The sequence below is a fragment of the Humulus lupulus genome, chromosome 1 (assembly GCF_963169125.1).
Source record: "Humulus lupulus chromosome 1, drHumLupu1.1, whole genome shotgun sequence".
Taxonomy (NCBI): Eukaryota; Viridiplantae; Streptophyta; class Magnoliopsida; order Rosales; family Cannabaceae; genus Humulus; species Humulus lupulus.
In genome coordinates, this window is record NC_084793.1 from 64,995,453 (window position 1) to 65,019,760 (window position 24,308).

Genomic DNA, 24,308 nt, shown 5'->3' on the forward strand with positions numbered 1-24,308 from the left:
TAGTTCGGATATAACCGAATTATCAAAAACATATAAAGTATTTGAATGTAACCAAATACGCGAGCCTAGACAGTTCGGATATAACCGAATTATCAAAAACATATAAAGTATTTGGATGTAACCAAATATGCAAGCCTAGATAATTCGGACATAACCAAATTATCAAAAATATATAAAGTACTTGGATATAACCAAATACGCGAGCTGAGATAGTTCAGACATAACCGAATTATAAAAAACCGAAAACGTTTGGAGTTAACCAGATGTGCAAACTTAACAGGTATGGAACAAACCAGCCAAAAAAGAAAAAAAAATTTAATTAATCGATGGTAAGTAAGAACCTAAACGTACTTCGAAATCGAGGCTGGAATATCTTAAAGAAGACAGTTTCGAACTCTTAACCTTGGAGCAAAAACCGAGGATGAGAAAAAGTGACTAAGCAAAAAAGATATAACCAAACCATCCACATTACATACCATATAAGTACTTTTGGGTTCATGGTTGGAGTAATATCCGACTTTGAAAAATAATGAGGTCGGAAGCGGATAATTTGAACAAACTGTGCATGAATGCATTGAGCTTCGAACCTAAATCCACAATATGTTTGTATGACTAAATAAACATAACTGATTCATCAATATAAAATGTGCTAAATATTTCGAGCCAAGAAATGTAAAGCATACATAAGTAATATTTAAAGAAATTGTATCAGCCCCGAGGGCATAAATTAAAATAATTACAGAAATAAGGGGACGCAGCCCCAATAAATGGTTTCCCCGAGATCAGAGTCGAGGAAGAGAAGTCTCCTTGGCCTTCTCAGCACCTGCAGCACCGGATTCCTCAGGACGAATAGCATGGCTATCCTCCTGGGCTCCCTCCGAAATGGCGTCAACAAATATAATCTACTGTCAATTAGAAACAAATTATTTAAAAAAAAAAAAAACTAGCAAGAACTTAAATTTAAAATCTACGTATAATATTTAATATTATATTAAACATATAATATATAATATCTTGTTGTCACTCTCAAATTCAAAAACTAGAACAAACATAAACTTAAATAAATTATTTAATTAAAATAGGATATTTATTTGAAATTTATATGATATTAATATAAATTTAATAAAAATAATTAATAATTTCTATAAATAAAACTAAACAAATGTGCATATTGCACGTTGTTTGTTGTTTATATCTAGTATATATATATATATGGAAGACTTCTCAATGGTTACTACCCATAGATGAGTACTAATAATTATGATGATTTGATAACATAGTGATTTGGTATAGCAAGTCACCAACAGGTAAATATTTTTTTTCTTCATTAATTTCGAATTTAGTTTTTTTTTTTTGCCATAATTAATGTTGTGTCCAACCAATGAGAGACACTAGCTATATTTAAAAATTAACATGTATTTGAAAAATGAAAAGTTTACAATATTATGTTTTCATAATAAATACATTTTTTTCATTAGGTAAACCTTCCAAAAATTTGAAAAATCAAAATTTATTTTTAGAAATACTAATTAACAACTATAAATATGGATCATTGATCTTAATCCAATGGTTAATATTAAAGTAACTATCTATGGGTAGTAACCATTAAGAGTGCACCCATATATATATATATATATATATACTAGATACAATCAACGTGCAACATGCATGTTTGCGTAATTTTATTTATAGAATTTATTAATTATTTTTATTAAATTTATATTAATGTCATATAAATTTTGAAATAAATAATTTATTTATTTATTTATTTTTGTTTAAGTTTGTATTTATTCTAATTTTTGAATTTGAGAGTGACAACAAGAGATTATATATTATATGTTTAATGTAAAACTAAATATTATGCGTGGATTTTAAATTTATGTTTCTTGCTAGTTTTAAAAAAAAAAAATTGTTGCTAATTTATAGTAGATTATATTATATGTTTAATATGGTACTATTCTAATAAGTGAGTTTAAGTTTAATTAAATTTTATTTAAGTTATAAAACGTATGATTTTATTATTTTAAAATAATTATTGTTGACCCAAGATTTGGCCAACTGACACGGAGTCAAAACGTGATTGATATGGACGAATGTATAGAGAAGAACGCAATGACAAAAGTAGAGAAAACACAGTAATTTATAGTGGTTCGGCCCCAGGATCTGGTAATGACCTACGTCCACTTAGAATAATATTGATATAAAATCAGAAGGGTGATCAAAGAACCAGGGTTCAATGAGTTTCACTCTCTTCTAAAGAACAATACAGATTTACTTGGAGAATTACTATCGTTTCCTACGATTCGAAAGCCAAAAACCAAAAGTCCCCTCCTTTGAGCTATCTCTTCTTATTTATAGGCTCAAGGAGGGTTACAAGAGATTGTTACAGATATTATTCCCTGAATTATCGGGTATCCAGAAGATTGTATGAGATAAATTCGGGATTCATAAAGATCTTCCCATAAATGTTGCCTTGTATGCGGAACTACTGACCAGACTGGTCGCGGGTAAGACAGGCTTGCCCTGCTTCTACTGTGTCTCCTGGTCGATATTCTAGCAGACGCTTCCAGGTATCAGCCACGTGTCAAGAGATTATTTGCCACGTCACCAATGCTAATTTATTGGATAACATTTGCCCCCCAAAGTTTATTTACTACGAACAGTAAATAAACTTTGAACGGACGACTCTTCGGTAACCCCTCCTGACGTGTCAGAACCCTTCGAGTGTTCTTGAAAAAAGCAACCCACTTCTGTCTAATCATGTCTTTTTGGTTCCCCAGAAACGATTTCGACAGCCATCACATTTACCCATTCTTTGAAAAAGGAAAACTAATGATTACACTTTTTTAATATCAGAGACAAACTTATATAAGACCGTCGGAGCCTCTTCTTTCTTTTTACGCACGCCATCATCTTTGCAGAAAACCCTAAAAACCAGAGCTTTAATCTTCTCCGGAGACCATTCTCCTGCACTTCCAAGACTTAGACCGCGGACTCTTTAATCTCCGACGACCTTTCTTCCACCTTCACGATCACTTTTCTTGGTAAGTTTTCGAAACCCCATGCTTCTAATTTCTCGTGATGCATGCCTCTGGTGGTATACTGTTTAAGTTTTTTCTGTTTCTGGTTGAAAATGCTTTTATACAGAATGTTTTGTGGGCGTGGTAGAGTTACGAGTTAGTTTAAAATCCAGGATCATGCCTTTTAGGACGTAAAACCGAAGTAACATTTCGATTTTTAAGCCAGTTGAAAAAATAAATTTTTCCCGCCCTAAGGGGAGTTGAAAAAGCTTTCACAGAAAAACTTTTTACTTTCACCCTTTGATCCGCTTTTCAAACTGTTCGTGTAGAAAAACTAGCTTTTTGATAGAATGCTGTTGTATAAAAGCCTAACTTTTATACTCGACCAGCGCTATTCTAAAAAGCTTTTTTGAGTTCTATTTCCTCACCTCCCCATTCTTCTGTTTGCAGACTTTAATGCCAGATTTGTGGGGAGGTGAAAGACCCATCGACGACGACCTTCTTGCCCAGCTGCTCGAGGGGGAAGAACAACCAGTTGTTCGTGTCCACGAGATTCCTTTCTCGCGACCCTCTTTCAGACCACATCCTTCCTCTCCAATGGCTCGTTCCAAGTCTTCTGGCAAGAAAAGGCCCGAGTCTGAAAGCAACACTACTCCTCCTGCCCAGCCTGATTCGCAGGCTAGGGCTCCCTCGACCAGTGGTCGAGAAAATCCTGTTCCTGACCCTAATATCCAAACTAGGGCTCATCCTCGTCATCGGAATCCGCCTGATGTCGAGTGGTATACTCCCCCAGCCAGTTCGGTGACCCTTCGAATGGTTGCCAACTGCTTCAGGAAATTCCCCCTTACGGGGGTAACCATTATACGTCCCACCGCGGACCAGAGGGCTAACCGTCCAGGAGGGGCGAACAACGCCTGGTCCCGGTATCACATTGAGGCGGGAGCTTATCTCCCTCTTCATCCCTTCTTTGTGGGGGTGGCCAATTATTTCAGCGTCGCTCCCTTCCAAATAACCCCAAACGGATATAGAATGCTGGCCGCACTCTATGTCCTGTACAAACTTAACAAATGGCCAGAACCTTCACCTCACGAGGTCAACTATCTTTTTGACCTCAAGTCCAACCCACAGCACAACGGGACGGGCTTTTTCCACTTCTGCCACCAGGAGACCGGTCGGACGTTCTTGAGTGGTACTACCCATATATCAAACGTGGGGCACTACAACAGGGAGTACTTCTTTACTCCGAACATAACCAGTAACAACTTGGCCTTCGCGAGAGGAGGTATAAACTTGTCTTCGTCTGGTCGATACTTTAAAATAGAGTGTTTCCTTTCATTTTTTCTCAAACTTAATCTGTTTTTCAGGCCCTTGGTTACGTCCGACCCCAACACCAAACATGGTGTCGAGGTCTAACACTCTGGCCAGGATGTCTGATGCAGCAAAATGTGTTAAGACCCTGACACTTGAAAAGAACTTGAGGTCGTCTGGCCTCCTGGCTCCTCACCATGAAAATAGAGGGCCCGTGGTGGATGAAGCCACTGCCGAGGGGGTTCTCGAGCAGCAACCTCCTATGCCTCCTCCTAGGAGGAGGCCAACAGGAGTTACGATCAGGGAACCCACGGGTAGTCCTTCCGCAGAGAGGCCTTCTGCTCCCCAAGGCAAGGGGAAAGAAAAGGCAAAAGAACCCATTGTTGACTTGGGAGAATCTTCCGATGATAATGGTAAAGTTATTTCGCTTTTAAATGGTTTGCCGATTCCCTGTCACTTGTTCGACGGGGATGGTAACTTTACATATGCTCCAAACTTAGGGTCAGACTTCTTCATGCCAGATAATGAGTATATGACTAATAGAGTCAATAGTGTAGCGACCAGTAGTTGTAGCTCGGGTATTTACTTTGTTACCTCCTTTCAATTGTCTATCTTACTCTCACCTGCCTCCTTTTTATAAACTTGCTATGTTTATCTTCATGCAGATATGTCAACTCCCAACATTTTTGACATGTACCAGGCCGAGGAGGAAGAGGAAGTTCCTCAACTCCAACGGAAGCCTAAGAAGAGAACTGGTGAATCCAGTCGAGGCCCTCCAGCCAAGAAGGGCCGATCAGAAGATCCTCCTCAGGGTACGCCTACTAGGCAAAGTCCTGCGCCAACTGGGCGAACTCCTACTCCTCCTCCAGCTTCTTCTGAACAGCAAACTACTCCTGTTCGGCCGAATCCTCCAGCTGCGCCTGCCAGGGAGCATCTTTCTCGTGAAGAGGCTCATGGGGCCAGACTCATGAGCCATGCCATTCGGTCTGCCAGGGACCGCCTCGATCGCATTGGCAAAGGCGAGCGTGTTAGGGTCGCAATGGTTCAAGCTGAAGAGCTGCCAGTCGACCAGATCATGAACAGGGCTTTGAACGAAATCTCTAGCGTAAGTGTTTCTTTATTCTTCGTGTCTTTAGTTTTTTAGTCCTTGTGATAAGTTCTAACTCCTTTTTCTTCGTGCACAGGCCTTACTTTCTGCCATTGCTGCTCATACCCGAGCCTAGGCTTACATCGAGCAGTCCGAGGCAAAAGCCATCGAGAGATATCAGGTGAAGGCGGCCGAGGAGCTTTCGGCTGCTGAGGCTAAGCATGCTAAGGAGTTGGAGGCAGTGATCCGAGAGAGGGATGCAGCGGTGACTAAGCTGTCCGAGGCTGAAGCTGCGAAGGAAGCAGCGGTCAAGTTGAGGCAAGAGTACCGGGAGTTCAACAAAACCCATCTCCGCGAAATCAAGCATCTGGGGGAGGTACTCAAGACCAAGGATGAGGCTATTCTCTCCCTCGAGGGCAAAGTGAAGCAGTTGGAGCTTGACAACTCCAAGAATCTGGAAAAGTACAAGAGGACAACACTCCGATGTTTCTACAATTTCTGGAAACACAATCAGGGTGCTGACTTTAGCTACCTTTCAGAGGAAGTCAGAACTGCGGAGCTGGCCCGATGTGCTGCCCAACTGGCCGAAGAGGAGGCAAGAGCCGCGACCCCTGCCACTCCAAGCGTCGCTGGTTTGGAAGAAGAAGATGATGTTGAGGACGTGACCAACCAGGATGCTGCCCAGGATCCTCCAGCCCCGAATGCCTCTTGAATTCTTCTCGTTTATTTTTTTTTTTTCTTTTTTGGACATACGACCCAAGGGTCGTGATGTAAAGACAGTAATTTCTTTTTTAAACTTTGCTGCACATGCAGCAAATCTTTTTACTTGAACGGTTACATCCAAGCTGAGATGCTTGCGGTGTAAAAGCTTAAATCTTGATGCTATAATATCTTTACTTATTATAACATTTGTCCGTATGACCGAACTTAGCATAGTACTTTGCCATGATTTAACAAACACAAATTTTGAAAAATACTCTAAGTATTGTAGCATGCTTTCACTTATTTTGTTCATGTGTTTACATACCTTGAAAAGTATGCTTTGCTATCGATGTGCCTTATATGCCCCCCAAGTGATCGAGGAGCTTTAGGTCCTTGGTCACTTGCCTTGACCTAACCTGCTCGAACATTCCTGTTCGTAGTAAAACTGATACTTGTAATACAGCAAAACAACACACATAATGAACAAATACTTGTAAATATAAATTCACAAAGGTTGGCAAGAATGACTGGCTGAGCACAGTCCCTTATAATCTCGTATTAAAAATGGACTAAACATGTCTTTACGAGTGATTCTGAAATAGAATCTTACATATACGAGCAGTTAGCCATACAACGTGGCTAACTCTCTTTGCAAAACTTGTAAAAATTAAAAAGAGAAATTTAAACAAGCCAGTCCTTTAAGAAGGGTTGTTCATTGATAATACTTGCGCAGGTGTTCTCCATTCCAATAGCGCGGAACGAGATCTCCGTTTAAGCGTGCAAGTTTGTAGGTGCCTGGGTGAAGGACTTCTTCAATCTGGTAAGGTCCTTTCCAGTTAGGTCCGAGCACTCCAGCAGTGGGGTCGCGGGTATTTAAGAAAACTCGTCGTAGCACCAAATCTCCGACGTTGAATTTTCTTTCTTTAACTTTGGAGTTAAAGTACCGGGCGACTTTTTGCTGGTAAGCAGCAACTCGGAGTTGAGATTTTTCTCGCATCTCGTCGATCGAGTCTAGGGACTCCATCATTAGCTGACTATTCACGTCCTGGTCGTAAATCAAACGCCGATGTGAGGGGGGATCTAACTCGACAGGTAACATGGCCTCATATCCGTAGGCTAGGGAAAATGGGGTATGCCCTGTTGCTGTTCGGTGGGATGTTCTATACGACCAGAGGACTTCAGGCAGTTGTTCTGGCCACGCTCCTTTGGCTTCTTCAAGTCTTTTCTTCAGGGTGTCCTTGAGAGTTTTGTTCACGGCTTCAACTTACCCATTCGCTTGGGGATGTGCGACTGAAGAAAAACTTTTAACGACTCCATGCCTTTCGTAGAAATCGGTGAATAAATCACTGTCAAATTGGGTCCCGTTGTCTGAAACTATCTTCCTGGGCAATCCATACCGGCATACAATGTTCTTGATGACGAAATCAAGAACTTTTTTGGTCGTGATGGTTGCGAGTGGTTCAGCTTCGACCCATTTTGTGAAGTAATCGACTGCCACAACTGCGTACTTTACTCCTCCTTTCCCTGTTGGCAGGGATCCAATCAAATCTATCCCCCATACTGCGAAGGGCCATGGGCTCTGCATCTGTTTTAGTTCATTCGGAGCTGCTCGTGGGATCTTGGAGAACCTCTGGCATTTGTCGCATCTTCGTACATACTCCATTGAATCCTCATTCATTGTTGGCTAGAAGTAACCTTGTCTTAGAACCTTTTTTGCCAAACTTTGCCCCCCAGCATGATCTCCGCAGAAGCCTTTATGCACCTCCCTCATGAGCTCCTTAGCTTTTTCTGGTGTAACGCACCTAAGCAGTGGCATTGAATATCCTCTTCGATACATAACGCCATCGACCAGTATGTACCTAGCGGCTCGCCTTTGCAGAGTCCTGGCTTTGTTTCTATCTGTTGGTAGTGCACCATTTGTCAGATACTCCAAGTAAGGCGCCATCCATGTATCTTCCATTCGAATTTCCATACTGGACTCAGTTGCTTGTATACTTGGCTTGCTTAATCTTTCCACTGGCACAATGTTCAAAGTGTCAGCGTCCTTCGCACTCGCGAGTTTAGCTAAGGCGTCTGCATTCGAATTTTGGTCTCGCGGGATTTGCTGGAGGGTGTACTTTGTAAACTGGGCTAGCAAATCCTTCGTTTTATTCAGGTAGGCCATCATCTTTAATCCTCGTGCTTGATATTCTCCTAGGACTTGATTTACGACTAGCTGAGAGTCACTGTAAATATCAAGCGCCTTTATGCTCATATCTTTGGCCATTCTCAATCCAGCCAAGAGCGCTTCGTATTCCGCTTCATTGTTTGATGCTGCAAAGTCGAACCTGATTGCGCAGTGAAATCGATGCCCCTCCGGCGTTATCAATATCACTCCTGCTCCAGCGTGGGATTCGTTGGATGAACCGTCCGTGAATAGCTTCCACGAAGGAGTTTTGTCTTGAGGCATGGGCGCTTCACGCTGTTCGCTTTGCTCACTGCCTGGGAGTTCGGTGAACTCTGCGACAAGATCGGCCAAAACTTGTCCTTTGATTGCTGCCCGCGGTGAATAAGTTACATCGAACTTCCCTAGTTCAACTGCCCATTTTAACAACCTTCCAGCCGCCTCAGGTTTTTGGAGGACTTGCCGAAGGGGCTGGTCGGTTAGAACTGTGATAGGATGGGCTTGGAAGTAAGGACGCAACTTCCTGGAGGCTAGAATTAAGCAATATGCTAATCTTTCGATTGGCGGATATCTTAATTCCGCACCGATCAACCTTTTGCTGACATAATAGACTGCTTTTTGTACGCCTTCTTCCTCCCGTACTAGTATCGCACTAGCAGCAACTTCGGTAATTGCCAGATAAATATACAAAGTTTCTCCTTCGATTGGTTTTGATAAGATGGGAGGTTGCGCCATATGAGCTTTTAAGGCCTGGAATGCTTTTTCGCAGTTTCCCGTCCATTCAAACTTCTTATTCCCCCTGAGTAGATTGAAGAATGGGACACACTTGTCAGTTGATTTCGAGATAAATATACTCAGGGCCACGATCCTCCCAGTTAAACTTTGTACATCCTTAATCCTCTCTGGCGACTTCATGTCGATCAGGGCTCTTATCTTGTCGGGGTTGGCCTCGATTCCTCTTGAGTTTACTATAAAACCCAAAAACTTCCCTGATCCGACTCCAAAGGAACACTTGAGGGGATTCAACTTCATTCGGTACTTGCTTAGCACATTTAAGCATTCTTGTAGATCCCTCACATGTCCTTCTGCCTTCTTAGACTTTACCAGCATGTCATCCACATATACCTCCATGTTTGCACCGATCAGTTCCTTAAACATGTGGTTGACTAGCCGTTGGTAAGTCGCACCTGCGTTTTTCAGCCCGAAGGGCATCACTTTGTAACAGTATAAGCCCGTATCGGTCCGAAAGCTGGTGTGATCCTCGTCAGGGGGATGCATGCTGATCTGGTTGTAGCCTGAATATGCATCCATGAACGAGAGGATCTCATGTCTTGCAGTTGCATCGACCAGCTAGTCGATTCTTGGGAGCGGGAAGCAGTCCTTTGGGCAGGCTTTATTGAGGTCCGTAAAATCCACACAGGTCCGCCATTTGCCGTTAGGCTTGGGGACCAGCACCGGATTGGAGACCCACGACGGATAAAACGCCACCCTGATAAACCCGTTCTCCTTAAGTCTTTCGACTTCTTCTTTCAAGGCCCTTGATCTTTCTTTATCGAGCAGCCTTCTCTTTTGTTGCACAGGTGGAAAGGTTTTATCTATGTTTAGGACATGGCTGATTACTGCAGGATCTATCCCGACCATGTCTTTGTGCGTCCAGGCGAAAACCTCCTGGTTCTTTTGCAAGAATTCCACCAGTGCTTGCTTTATAGTAGGCTCTAAGTTCTTCCCAACCTTTACGACTCTGGTCGGGTCTTTTTTGTCGAGTTGGACCTCCTCCAGGTCCTCGATGGGTCCAACATTTTCTTCAAAATCCCCAAAGCGAGGATCCAAATCTCCATCCTCACTTTGGGCAACACCCTATTCGGTGACTTCACCACCGGATTGGGCTTGCGTGTCTATTGCCATCTGTAATCGATCTGAGGTAGTGCTCCTCGATGTCCCACTTTTCGCCTTTGTGATCGAGGCGTTGTAGCACTCCCTGGCTTCCCTTTGGTTTCCTAAGACGCGTCCTACCCCCGCGTCCGTCGGGAATTTCATGGCTAGGTGCCACACAGAGATGACGGCCCGTAGATCAACCAGTATGGGCCTTCCAATAACGGCGTTGTATGCTGAAGGGCAGTCGACCACTACAAAAGTGGTGAGTAATGTCCTTGTTGCGGGCGCTGTACCCGTTGTTACTGGAAGCTTGATCATTCCGGCAGGGGCAAGTCCTTCTCCAGAGAAGCCGTATATGGTTTGATTGCAGGGCTCCAAGTCTTTTACGGACAACTTCATGCGCTCCAGTGTTGATTTATACAGGATGTTCACTGAACTTCCTGTATCAACCAGTACCCTTTTTACCATCATATTGGCCATCTGGATGTCCACGACCAGCGGATCGGAATGTGGGAACCGGACGTGATGGGAATCGTCATCAGAGAAGGTTATCTCACCCTTCTCTGAGCGAGCCTTTTTTTGTGCACGGTCCTCCACAGTCATCATCTCGATGTCCTGGTCGTGACGTAGAGTTCGAGCGTATCGTTCTCTGGCCTTTCCACTATTTCCCGTGAGGTGCGGGCCTCCACAGATGGTTAAGAGTGTTCCAGCCACGGGGGCAGGTTGTAATGGTGGCGAGCGTTGGCGTGTAGACGCCTGCTCGTTGCCACCTGGAGCTTCTCGTTGGGAAGTTCCCGAGGCCCGTGCGTACCTTCTCAAGTGTCCTTGTCTAATAAGGAACTCGATTTCGTCTTTTAACTGGTTGCATTCGTTAGTGTCATGTCCGTAGTCGTTATGGTAACGACAGAACTTGGTGGTGTCTATTTTCGAAATGTCTTTTCGAATGGGTCCCGGTTTCTTGTAAGGCACACTAGAGCTTGTGGCCTGATAAACCTCTCCCCGAGACTCAACGAGGGCAGTGTAGTTAGTGAACCTAGGTTCATAACGATTACCCTTGGCTCGTTTGTTGTCGGAGGTGGAAGGCTCGTTATACGGCCGTTTCCCACCATTTTTGCCATTACTGTTGCCGTTTCCGTGGCCTTTGTTGTTGCCATTAGGTTTGGAACCATTGGCGGCTTTGGCAGGTTCGGCGGCCTTCTTACCCTTGTTCGAGGGTTTTCCATCGTCAGCAATGGCTTCCTCGAGCTTGATGTATCGATCAGCTCAGTCCAGGAACTCCTGGGTTGTTTTAACTCCTTCCTTTCGGAGACTCTTCCAGAGGGGAGAGCAATGCCTTACCCCTGCGGTAATGGCCATCATCTTGCCTTCGTCTCCTACTGTTTTTGCTCCAGCTGCCGCTCGCATAAAGCGCTGGACGTAATCCTTCACTGACTCTCCGTCCTGCTGGCGAATCTCGACCAGCTGGTTTGCTTCGGTTGGGTGCACATGACCCGCATAGAACTGTCCGTAGAACTCCCTTACGAACATTTCCCAAGAAACTATGCTTGCAGGGGGGAACTTAAAGAACTACTCCTGCGTTGCTTCAAAAAGTGTTGCAGGGAAGATCCTGCACCGAGCATCTTCGGACACTTTCTGAATGTCCATCTGAATCTCAAATTTATTCACATGCGAGACTGGGTCCCCATATCCATCAAAGTTCGGGAGCATAGGCATTTTGAACTTGCTGGGAGCTTCGGCGTTAGCTATCCTCTGGACAAAAGGAGTACCTTTTCTCCTGTCGTGGTCGATATAAGAAGTTCTTCCTCCGACCAGCTGCTGCACAGCTTGATTGAGTGTGTCTATCTGGGCTTGCACTGCGGCAGGAATCGCGGTGGCCTCTATGGCTGGGGGGATGTTCTCGCCGTTCCTCTCGCGACGATCGTTGAGTACATCTCTCAGGTCCTCTTCTCTTCTTCGCTACTCGCTACCTCCGAGCCGGTTAAAGACATTATTTTGTCTGGGCTGCCCCCCAGCATCTTGTCTATTTGGCTGGTCACCTTGAGGTACTTGGCTCTTGCTTTTACCTCTTTCTCCATTCCTCCCACCAGCATTTCCCTTGCCTGAGTCGGCCTCATTGTACCCGTGGCCATCTCTGAACCTTGACTGGCTGTGGCGAGACTGACTGTTCCCTCTATTCCCGTCTCTGGCACAAACACCTTGAGCGTTAGAGGGTGGCCTGCGCTGGTCGCGATGTCCCCGTGCATCATCATGCCGTGGGGGTCCACGGACCGCAGAGCCTAGCTCCGAGTCCCTCCTGTTACCAGAAGGGTAGTGACCTTTGTTCGCTGGGTTTTGCCCATCATTCTCATGGCGTCTAGGACTACGAGGCTGACGCTCGGCCCTATTCTGCCTTTGCTGCGGGGGATTTCCCCGAGCAGCTTGGGATGGTGGATTTGCCTCAGGGTCCAACGGGACATCGTCATGGGGTGTCTGAGGCTGCTCGGGCCTTTGTGGACTTGAAGGCTGAATTGGTGGGCTAGGATTGGGACCCCTCTGGGGTGGCCCATTCGCAGGTTGGTCAGGCTGCGAGGCAGGTGCGGCCTGATTTCTAGCCAACAGCAGGGCTGCTTCGAGGGCGGCCATGGCTTTGGTTTGGCAGCGATCCACTTCCGCCTGTCTCTCGCTCAATTCTGCACGGTGCCGATCAATCTCTTGCTGCTGCCGCGCCATAACTTCTGCGGCAGTCTCTTGATTGGCCCTCAGACTAGCCAATTCTTCCTGCAACGCGCCCAGGGTGCTCTTCAGCGTCGCATCGTCCATCTCTCAGGTCTATCTTTGCAAAATGTACATGTGGGTTGTCTACAGGACCGGCTCAACTCGAGCTCTGATACCAACTGTAACGACCCGGATTTTCAAGACTCAATAATGCGGAAATATAAATGTTTTCATTTAACAAAATGTCTCAAAAACCCATAGAAAAAAAAACTTTTTTAAAAGTCGTATGGCCATACTTAACATTTAGTTACAAACATGTTTTATAAAGATTAGAGTGAGCCTAGTTTAGGAAAATTACACAACATTTCCAAAAATAAAAAGGCTTCCCAAAAGGTCGGTCCACATGTACATTTGCAAGGAAGACTCCAGCGCTCACTGCTCTGCCTTGCCCTTGTTCTTACCTACAACATGAAACAACTAGGTAAGCGAAAACGCTTAGTAAGATCAACTTTCAAACAAAGCATGTAGAGAATTAGGGTTCCGAACCCATCCGGACCCTACACAATCAATTTCAAGAACGCTAAAGCGTCCTCGCAAACTTATGGTCATGCCTGATAACCAATGATAAATTAATTCGTAACTAGATAAAAATCCTGCACTCAGAAAAATCCCAGAACAAGCAGATATATTATATCACAACTATATCTTATCAACAATTATATCCCTGCACTCAGAAAATCCCAGAGCAAGCAGATATATTATATCACAACATAATTCGAGACCAACGCTCGACAGTTTCTAACAATTCATGCGTAACGCGCCCTCCAACATAATTGCTAATCTGTAAAAGAGAACCGAGTCTCCACACTAAGATCTAGCCAATAAATATTCTCATCAAGGGTAACTATCGTGTTACCTAGGGCATCGCGACTTATCCAAGAGTGTAATCCAATTTACACGGTTTTACGGAGACTTCTATGTTAATCAGTGGTGCTGGTGAGCAGCTGCCCCTAGGGTGTTCAACCTCACTCAATCTTGGCAACCCCTAGTATCTCTAGGCACTCTCACGGAATGGCCAATATTCACGGCTGCTATCCTGGAATAACTTATCAGAGCACTTGCTCGGATTCTAACCGTCCAATGATTAAGTAAGCATGAGGGCCCCTAGGTCCCATTTATCTTGGCGCCCCTAGGTTTAACCAGCTTATCCTCATCTCATGGCCACTCGTCGCGGTAATGAACCGGACATAAATAAAATCAAGCAGTGTGACGGGGATCAACCGTCTAGGATATGACAGACTTCTACCGTTCATATTTTCTAAATCAGCACTCACTAGACTAACGTCTCTAAGCAACTTTCTATGACAGCCTATATATATGCATGTATCCCTATACTAACATACAAGACAATAATCATTTCATGTTGCAGCCATACAATATAAGTTGACTTACTTGGAGTCCTTAGCGCTCAGCAAGTTTTCACCCTCCAACGTTCAGTCCAGTTACGCTTAGCCAATACTGTAGTTATCCATACAGTATACTCAGATTAATTATGCCACTCATAATTCATTATTATTATTTTGGGCAGTTTGGTCATTTTAATAAAAGTCATTTGTAAGGATTTATAATCCTTATTTGGTTTTAAACCTATTAAGGAAAGTCATACAAAATATTCGAGACTAAACCCTAAGTCTCGGGGAGACCTATCCTAAGGTCTCGATACCTAGGCTCGGGTATCACAATGGTATTTCCCCACAACCCGCTAAAAATCTTATTCTTTCAAGGTATCGCTATTAACCCGCACTTTCGACTAGTCGGTTAAAATATGTAAGATTTTAGCCGGTATTATATCCAGAAAATACAAATAAATTCCTTAATTATTTTTAAAGAAAATAAACTCTTTAAATTTTCCTTTTAGTTTTCTTAAGGTTTTAATATCTAAAAACCGATTTAAGAAAATTGCCTAATTTGTCTTAATTAGGAAAACCGTTATAAATTTCTCATCTTGACTAATTAATTTTCCAAAAGCAATTAATCAATTTTTTACTTACTAGAAAAATAATTCATTTAATTATTTTCTCAAAATATAGGGTTTTAAACCCTCTTTTAATTTATTAACTATTAATAAATTAAATCTCTTATTTTTAGAAAGAATAAAATCTCTTTAATAAAAATAATTCATTTAAACTCAAAGGGGTAATTTTAGTGAAAATATGATGTCAAGACTTACCAATTTATATCTTGAAATAAGCAAAATTTTACTTTTTACCTTATGTTCCAAAATCTCATTTTTACACTAAGTGTGAAAAACCTATTTTTCACATTTTTAACTACATACTTCGTTAGTTCACAACATGAAATTTACTTACCCAATTGTTACCAAAATTTCCCAATTCCATTTTTGTTATGCCATTTAGGCCTTTGTAAAATCTTAGGTCAAAATGAGCATTTTTGATTGGTGAAATCATTTTCCAATAATGAGGTAAAAATGACCTTATTTTCAAGTCCTTATTTTTTCCAAACTTTGACAGTTAATAACTTTCAAACCGTTCAATATTTTCTTACCAAATTTTACAGTGGAATAATAGGTTATGCCAGTAATATTTTCACAAAATTTTAGAAAAAACAGGGTTCATTTGCCCTATACAGTGGCTGTCCAAACTTGGTTCCGAAAATAAGAATACGAAAAAAAACAGTTTTTTACCTAATCTTTGAAATAGCATAACTTACTCATTTCTAAACATTTTTTAGTGTTTCAAAAGCTCAATTTTATGTACTCAATCTCAACAACATCACAGTACAATTAAATTTTACAAAAACAATATACAGTGGCTGCTTGACCCCTTGGAAGTCACAGCTCAAAACATGTTTTGTTTTAGGGTATCCTACAAAACCCTTGGGGGTTTTGGTTCCCATTTTCAAAAATCAATACACATGCATCATAAAAATTATTAAACAACTACCATAACCTTATTACATCACCAACAAGAAACTTTAAGCATTAGATATACAAAATAATGCTTAAAACTAAAAACCCTACAACAAAATCATCAAAAGTAAACTTTTTACCTCTTTGGTGTTCTTGCTTAAGGTTTGGACCTTCCTATTAGCTTTGGCTCCTCCAAAACCTTTCAAAAACCCTAACCAACTTCCCCCAACAACATAGTTAATTAGCTATTTGAAACTCTAAGCTTAAAACTTTACAAAAGCCTAGATTAGTGAAGGTTTACCTTAGGGAAAATACTTCCTAGACCAAGACTTAGCCTCAAAGTTTCCTTGGTGTTCTTGGGCTTGAAAAATGGAGAGAACACTTTGAGAGGTCTTCAAAAAAGATGATAGTGAATGAGAGATGGAGAGTGATCGGTTCTTAGTGTGGGAATTGCTCACAATACTCTTCAAAATATCACAAGGTACTTGAGTGCTTTTCTACCCACTTGCCCACTTGACCTCTTAATTAAATGGCATTTAAATTTTATAAAATTTGGGTTCACACCCCTCTAAAACACCACATGGCCGGCCACTCTTTGCTACATATATGATCGTTTCATATTTTTTTTTTAATAAAGGTTAATACAGGTTTCATAAGAAGAAAAGTCCAAATTGGCTTTTGACACTTTTTTTCACTCTTATTAAGTTTTAATCACCAAACTTATCATTAATTAATTAAATTAAATGTCTCTCACATTTAATTTAATTAATCACATAATAAAATTTAACCTAAGGTCCATTCATGGAATAAAATTCCCCAATTCGGCAAAATTAGGCATTTACCACAAAATGCCTTAAAATTTCCATTTTCTTTTAGGTTTATTATTTTTGACCAAACTTTAACTTTTATGAATGTATTTTATGCCCAAAATATAATTTCCATGATTTTTCGTTTTATTTTCTGAGATTTTTACCCGATCAGGGTTTTTGTGTCGGTCCAGGACCGAAAGTCTTATCTTGACTTTTAAAATCACAAAATTCATATTTTGGCTAGCAACAACTCATGGAATACTTACAAACAAAATATAATATTATTTAAAATAATATTCTTAACCCGGGGGAAAAATCCCGACCCGAGTCGTTTAAAGGTACCCGAAAACGTAGGACGTTACATGACACGGAGTCAAAACGTGATTGATATGGACGAATGTATAGAGAAGAACGCAATGACAAAAGTAAAGAAAACACAGTAATTTATAGTGGTTCGGCCCCAGGATCTGGTAATGACCTACGTCCACTTAGAATAATATTGATATAAAATCAGAAGGGTGATCAAAGAACCAGGGTTCAATGAGTTTCACTCTCTTCTAAAGAACAATACGGATTTACTTGGAGAATTACTATCGTTTCCTACGATTCGAAAGCCAAAAACCAAAAGTCCCCTCCTTTGAGCTATCTCTTCTTATTTATAGGCTCAATGAGGGTTACAAGAGATTGTTACAGATATTATTCCCTGAATTATCTGGTATCCAAAAGATTGTATGAGATAAATTCGGGATTCATAAAGATCTTCCCATAAATGTTGCCTTGTATGCGGAACTACCGACCAGACTGGTCGCGGGTAAGACAGGCTTGCCCTGCTTCTACTGTGTCTCCTGGTCGATACTCTAGCAGACGCTTCCAGGTATCAGCCACGTGTCAAGAGATTATTTGCCACGTCACCAATGCTAATTTATTGGATAACAATTATCATTGTAAAATATCTTTAAAATATCATATTTTAATTTAATTATTTATTATTTTAAAATAATTATCATTGTAAAATATCTGAAAAAATATTATATTTTAATTTATTTAATTATTTATTATTTTCAAATAATTATTATTGTAAAATATATCAAAAATATCTTATTTTAATTTTTTTAATTATTTATTTTATTTTATTTAAGTTTAAGTATTTACAAACTACTGTTAAATATAAAAATATTCTGTTAGAGTTAATATTAAAAAAACAAAAAAACCGTTAAAACCCAAAATTTTCGTTATCTACACACTTATTATATATATCCCAATAATAGTAAAAAACACAAGTAGATCATTGCTTTACATTCAATAATGGTACCCTACTTCTTTATGTTCTTGTGTTTTGACATTTTCTTTCCATTTAAGGTAGATCATGAATTTATTTTATTAATAATTATATATACTTTTATAAAGGAATATATTATATATTCAATATGAATAATAATACGAAACACTGAAACGCCAAACACAAACACTGCTCCTAATTGATAAGATTATATATAATATTTGTTACATATTTTGCGAATATGGACTTGGACTTTAGACTCAAGAAAGTCAGGAAGGACTCGGGCACGTTACATGGATTGCTCCAACGGCATCCTGTCGCCGCTTCGCTGGCACTTTACTCAGTTATATACATCCCCTGACCCTTCGTCACCCCCAAAGGTCACTTTGTCCACGTCATCCTCCCCCAACATTTCCACGTGTGCGCCACGTCAACGCCCCCATGGATTTTTCCTCGGTTTATTCCTCTGCATATGCGAATCTTGTGTAGGTCAACCACTGCCCTCACTCGCGTTCCTGATCGCCACGTGATAGCACGCAGCCGGTTTTCCTCGTTTGCGCTCAAGTAATTTATTAAATTTGCAACAAAAAAAAAAACTCACTTTAATTAATCCTCATTAGAAGATATGATAATCTTTTTTAAGTTTATTTTATTATCCCCATGAATCAGGCTCTTAGTTTATTGGTTTGCAAATTGTTATTAAATATGTATGATGGTGTATGTGTTCGAAGAAAAATAGTTAGTTTTATTTTTATTTTTAATATAGAATTATATGTTATGGTCATCTATCATCACTGGTTACGGCATCAAAATATGTCATCATCTAATCTTACCCATATATCTACATACCCAATTTTCTTACAAAACTATATATATATATATATATTTCATTTCAACTAATATCACTATTTTTGCATGTTTAGTAATATCAATACTTTTTTCTAGTTTGTCTACCTTAAATAGTATGCCTATAATACTAGTAGTAGTACTATCTAGTTGAAGCTAAATGGCCAACCATGACTATGCGCAACAAAAAAACCACTCAATAAAGAGATGATAATTATATTATTAAATTTATCTGTTCTCTTTTTATTATTTGCCTCACCTTCCACGTTACAAATGCTATTTACCATTTAGTAAAGTCAGTCACGTACTATTTATAGCTGATTTGCATGAAAATAATAATAATAATAATAATAATAATGTAATTATTTAAATATATCGTGTATTCAATATAATCTATTGAGTTCTATTTTCATATATGCGTTTATATTTGAATTATGTCTCTATAACCATGTGCTTAATTATTTTAATTATTATATACATGAATAGACTAACGTCACAAAAGATTAGGCACGTCTTTAGGATCTCCTTGAGATATTTGACTTGAACTCTATTTTAATAATAATTATTTAATTACCCATGCTACGATATTATTTATTATCTTCTGTTTACACGACATTATGTTGATTTATAGTTTGTATGAATAAGTTTTGGTTATTATTTTATAATATATTTTATTTAACAACGTTTTTTGAGGATCTTGCAACTCGTTTTTATTGATGTATTGTGTTTATTATTTGGTTATATATTGCTTTACTTAATAATAAAATAATTATTATATAATAGCTATAATTATAATTTATAATTCTTTTTTTTTTTTTGGTCAATCAGATAAGTATATTCCACTATCAAACTTTACAACTCAGCAGCACCAATTATCAATTTACAATTGCTCAAACCATGCTAAATCCTGTTTTGTATATTTTATAATTCTTCAATGCATTTAACATACAAGTTTCGAGATTTGAATTTTTGTAGCATAATGTTAACTCTATTTTTACTAGCACAAGAAATTGTTGTAACGGTGTTGATAAATAGCTGTTTTATAAAATGTGGATAAATATTCAATGGATTATATATACTCGTCTAAGAATAAATATTAGATTTTATCTTTTTTTTATTATCTTTATACATATAAAAATGTGTATTTAATGAATTATTTATTTGACGGTTTTTTTTCAATCAACTTTAACGAGATATTCCAAATATTTAATAGAATATTAATTAGTTAATTTAAAAATCATCCATTTATAATATATTAAGGGCAAGCAGCAATGTGCAATACGTATTTGCTTAGTTTTATTAAAAAAAAAACTAGAAAATATAATCCGGCTTCGCACATTCTTTTGTAATTATTACAACATACACATATTTAAAAATATTTTTTGGGAGATTGTAGGGTAGGAATTCTTTTTCACCCTACTCATACAACATGCTCTTTAGGCGTCTTGACCACATTTTTTTTCATAATGGTGTTCATTGTATAGCAAACATTTTACAGGTTTTTGAAAAATTCTGAATAATTAAAGTGTTGAAAATAAAGTTCAAAAAGCTTGTTGTACGTTTGCTTTTATTTTTATTATTATTATTATCATTATCATACACTTTGCGTGATTTTTTTTATTAAAAAGTCTAAATTATGTATAAGAAAATTTATGTTTTGTGTAAGACTTATTTTAGTTGATTACCCATTTGAACCCTTTATTTTTTTAAATGAACTTTTAGATCTCGTGTTTTGTCAAAAGGTTAAATATAGGAATTGATAGATCGATTATTTGAACATTGTATTTTGGGCGATTACCCGTTTTGACCATCTATTTTTAAAAATTAACCTTTGGATCACGTATATATTCAAAATATTCAAAATTCTTTATAAAAATTAAATTATATATATTTTATGTTTTCTGTAAGGGTTCACACCATTTTGAACCTTGTATTTTAGCTGATTACCCGTTGGGACCTTTATTTTTTAAAATTAACTTGTGGACCTCAAGTTTTGTCAAAATGTTAAAAATAGGAATAGATAGATCAGTTATTTGAACACTATATTTTGACCGATTACTCGTTTGACTCTTTATTTTTTAAAATTAACCTTTGGACCATGTATTTATTCAAAGTGTTAAAAATTCTTTATAAAAAGTAAATTATACAAATATATATAATTATCTATATAATTTATTTTTTTTATAATGGTTCACACCGTTTTGAACTTTGTATTTTAGCCGATTACCCGTTTGAACCATTTATTTTTTAAAATTAACTTGTGGACCTTGTGTTTTGTCAAAATGTTGATTACTCGTTTGAATCCTTTATTGTTAAAAATTAACATTTGGGTCCCGTGTTTTATCAAAATGTTAAAAATACAAATAGATATATTATTATTATTATTATTATATATAGATATGTTTAATTGACATTTATTATTATTATTAAAATAAAAATGAGTAAAATGAGAAAATAGATAGAGTTTTATTCTTAATTAATTAATAGCCATAAATTAGAAAAATAAAATAAAAAATGAGAAAAATTAATGGTTATTTATATTTATAATCTAATTAAACAGTTGTCGTAATTAAATATCTAATCAAATTTGAATTCAAATTAAAAAATGTGAATACAGAAGAAAATAAAAAGGATACTTTGGAGCAATTTTTTAGTGTCACATCATATAAATATATTAGAAAATATACCTGACTTTGCGTAATTTTTTTTATAATAATTTTAAATATATATTTAAGGTAATTTTATATTTGTTTGATAAATATTATAATTTTAATTTATACATTTTGTAATTCAAATATATATATTTAACGTAATTCTATATTTGTTTGATTAATTTTATAATTTGTATAATGTGAGTGAGAAATTTATATCTTTTGTAATTCCTCCATTTTTTTTTAAGTTATGCTCTAATAGTAAAATTGTATTAAAAGTATCTAATTAATCAATTATTTGTTTCTCTCCTTTCAAGAAATTAATAGAATGTATAATAGCATATTTGAAAAGCAAGAGATGTGAAAAAATTAAGCTAACAAATAATATTAACATAAATTGTCATAATTATATACTTTTTAATTCATAATAAATTACTTGTTTCTAAAAAAAGATTTTTTTGTGCTTCACATCAACCCCTGCATCTTTTGTTGCTGCTAGAATGTCCACTAAATTACAATCTAGAAAATATTTATTTACTATAGTGAAAACAAATCACAAATCCAAAACAATACCATTAGTAATTAATATTGTTTTGTTACAAGTTTGAGAAAATATCAAATGAGATAAAAATAAAATTATTAATATTGAGAATTGATGATAATAATTATAATATTTTGTACAACTTTTAACTTGAATAAAAAATATAATTATATTATAATAAGAAAATAGATATATAGAGAACCAAAATTCAAACAATACTAATACCAATACTTGGTTAGCTAATTAAATTTGAAGATACAAATATTTTTTTTTTCAATACATATAGTAAACGGTATCATGACACCATGATCCACGTTCAATTTCTTCTCATTCCAAAAACATAAGAAAAATATCAAAATCTATAAATAAACCATAAATAAAAGTACATATATTGCACAATCGACGAGTTCTCAATTAGTGAGTTCTTTCTACATTTGTCAGGTGCACAAAACTTACTTAGAAATACTTTTTGAGATATATTGCAGTGTCAACATAGTTTGATATTCATGTTTGTGTGCAAATATGCATGGTATACATTGAAAGTCATGTACGTGTGTATGATACACGAAAAACTTAAGGAAATGCAGGTACACTTGGAAATTATACTTATAGGATATACACAAACCAACAATTTTAGATATACAATTTCTATATATATAGACATATATTCATGTCTATATATAGAGAGATAGAGAGATTTTTTTACCTTGAAATTGGAATTATCGATTACTACGATTTTGAGAGACAAGCCATGAAGCAAAATAAATTATGATATACAAAAACTTAAGGAAATGTTGGTACACTTGGAAATGGTAAAAAAATCAGATTAAAGGAAAAAATAGATAAAGTGTTTTGGAGCAATTTTAGTTTTTTAAATTTATTTTTTAATTATTAACTAATAATCATAAATTTGAAAAAGAAGAATTAAAAAATTTGAAGATAGTTTAGATATTTTAATTTTTTTTAATTATTAACTAATAATCTTAAATTTGAAAAAGAAGAATTAAAAATGTGAAAATTTTAGAAAATAGAAAGTGAATTTACGAGTTAGATTTATAAATATTTAGATAGTTTAGATATTTTAGTTTTTTTTAATTATTAACTAATAACAATAAATTTGAAATGTTGGTACACTTGGAAATGGTAAAAAAATCAGATTAAAGGAAAAAATAGATAAAGTGTTTTGGAGCAATTTTAGTTTATTAAATTTATTTTTTAATTATTAACTAATAATCATAAATTTGAAAAGAAGAATTAAAAAATTTGAAGATAGTTTAGATATTTTAGTTTTTTTAATTATTAACTAATAATCTTAAATTTGAAAAAGAGGAATTAAAAATGTGAAAATTTTAGAAAATAGAAAGTGAATTTACCAGTTAGATTTATAAATATTTAGATAGTTTAGATATTTTAGTTTTTTTTAATTATTAACTAATAACAATAAATTTGAAAAAGAATAATTAAAAAATGTGAAAAATTTAGAAAATAGAACTATTGTTTTTGAGCAATTTTAAAATGTCACATCATCTCATTGATTTTCTCATTTATATAAATATATAGATTATAAATATTTAGATAGTTTAGATATTTTAATAAATTATTTGGCCTAAATTAAATATCTAGATATTCTTTTCTTTTAATTACATGTAATTGTATTATTTAACACTCTCTTTTCTTTAATTAATTTAAAAGTATGCAGTCAAACTCTCTAATGAAGATAAAAAAAATCTCTTATTTATATGTATGCGCGTGTTTACAATTTGATATTAGTTAGCAATAAATTTAGAGATTATTACAATTAATTTATAAGTCATCAAGTCATGAGTACAAAGAATTGAATGATGCTCAAAATTTTAACAATACTATCAGATGTACACATAACACATATATGCGTAACATACATGATTTTATCATTTTGTACAATTGTATATATATAAACATATTATTAAAACTACTCCTTAAAAAATACACATATTATTAACACGATAAAAGTGCATACATTCTTGTGATTATATATATATATATATATATATTTTTACTTAAATTAACACACAAATTAATAATGTAATTTTACTCATAATAATATTTAACTAAAATAGGGTAGATCAGAATATATTTTCTTTTATATAATTGTGTTGCAGTTTAATTTTTAAATCATTTAAATATATATATATATTTATATATGCATGCAAAAATAGAGTTAATAGTAATTAATTTATTATTATATATAGATGGATATTTAGAAAATAAAATAAAATGGAGTTAATATACTATTATTATTATATATATTTTTTTTAAAAAGTAGAATAAAAATTTATTTTTTAGAAAAAGTTGAATAAAAAATGAGAAAATAGATATAGTGATTTAGAATAATTTTAGAGTAATACAACATCTTCTTGGAGC

General features: G+C 36.6%; 1 long non-coding RNA gene across 2 annotated transcripts; it reads right to left on the minus strand.

Moving 5' to 3' along the window:
• Positions 1-283: 283 nt before the first annotated feature.
• Positions 284-16,335, minus strand: LOC133790528 (uncharacterized). 2 transcript variants are annotated; one of them, XR_009874042.1, is made up of 4 exons: positions 16,081-16,335; positions 15,920-15,998; positions 14,303-14,368; positions 284-902 (listed from the first exon to the last, which is right to left on the minus strand). It is a non-coding gene; the product is annotated as an uncharacterized LOC133790528 (long non-coding RNA). The 2 variants fall into 2 exon arrangements; XR_009874031.1 differs by having other exon boundaries at positions 284-905.
• Between the last annotated feature and the right edge of the window lie 7,973 nt (positions 16,336-24,308).